Raw genomic sequence first — 1426 nt, 5'->3', positions numbered from 1 at the left:
CAACCCCCCCCCTAAACACACACACACACACACACACACACATACACACATAAACATGCACACACACGCATACGCACGCATATGTGCACACTCATACACACTCACTCTTCCCTCACACATCCTTTCTTCAACACACATCTGTGCACATAACCATAATAATAAGAACAGAATTCTTGCACCCGGGTCGGGGATCCCAGAAAATTGCAGTAAAATTCTTTAAAATATTAAGCTTTTGCGGAAAAAACATTCTTCAACATATCTATCTTGGCTCCTCACTTCTCTTAAATCAACAAGTTGTGTAAAACGTTATAGACTAGACGACAGAAAGACTTTCTATTTTTTGATAAAATATTCTGACTTCTTAACATTGTCAAATCCGTTTTTAAATAGACATGAATAGCGTTACAGACACATGCAAAAATAGGAAAAAGCTGGTTTCTTCAGTTTCAATATTTTGAGGAGCGCCTGGTAGCACCATGATGACCCACATACGTTTTTACACACCCGTGGACATACTTTAGACTTTGGATGATTTGATGTATGTAGCCAGATTTTTCCCACCCAGCCTGCCAGGGCCAACACAGGCAACGTCTCACAGCGCACCCAACACGTTCTCCTCCTCAGCTCTCCGCCCAACCCCCCGCCCCCTAGATAATATTATTTGATGTGAAATAAACTTTACCAAACTGGCATCGAACTCAGGTTTTCTCCCATAAGATGAAGAGTATAACCATTACACCACGGACCATCGGACTAGGAGGGGAAAACGCCCAAGGCAGATGAAAAATAACGTAAAAAAAAGAAGATAGGTTGTTCTCTCGTGTCGGGTTCCAATCCGAAGATACCGTAAGGGGTCTCTCGCGGTTCAGAGGTTGAGGTAAGATCTAACACCTAGTGATCTCGGATAAGAGCGAAGAATTTCGAAGGTCCCGTGCGCAAGTTGTACATTTTAAAGATTCCTTGATTGTCCAAAATCGATAAGAGCGGGCTTTGGCTGCTACCCAGGCAAAATTCGAAATTAATTCCTAACAAACTGAAAACGTTTAATGTGTCCTGCTCGCGCATATGACCGTATGCAGTTGCGAGGGCAGTAAAACACTTACGAAAGAAAGGAGGTGCAGCAAAAGAACCCCTTCTATATCCCTTCTTTGAAATCTGTCCTAAGTAAGAGTGGCATACATGGGTTCATATTCCCAAGCAAAGCAAAATGAACAGGAGATAAAGAGCACACTTATATTAGACATTTCGCGCCTTTCTCGTTTCCGAAGTATGACGTCATGTGTGGTAAAAACAAGACAAACGTGTATACATTTCCTCATAATTTGCACACTCGCAGTCTTGGGACGACCAACAATAAAAGAAACTTCTTTACAATAAGTGTGCGCGGGGACTAAAACAACGAACACGCGCGAACTGTCGACTTACT

At 42.4% G+C, this 1426-nt stretch overlaps 1 protein-coding gene across 1 annotated transcript in view; it reads right to left on the bottom strand.

Annotated features, from left to right (window-relative positions):
- The window catches only part of LOC101858815 (collagen alpha-2(VI) chain-like), a gene marked incomplete in the record, with an annotated part of 25280 nt that overhangs the window by 19787 nt on the left and 4067 nt on the right, over positions 1–1426 (bottom strand).

Source organism: Aplysia californica, unplaced genomic scaffold (genome assembly GCF_000002075.1).
Source record: "Aplysia californica isolate F4 #8 unplaced genomic scaffold, AplCal3.0 scaffold01023, whole genome shotgun sequence".
Lineage (NCBI taxonomy): Eukaryota > Metazoa > Mollusca > Gastropoda > Aplysiida > Aplysiidae > Aplysia > Aplysia californica.
This window is presented reverse-complemented; position numbering and strand designations above follow the sequence as displayed.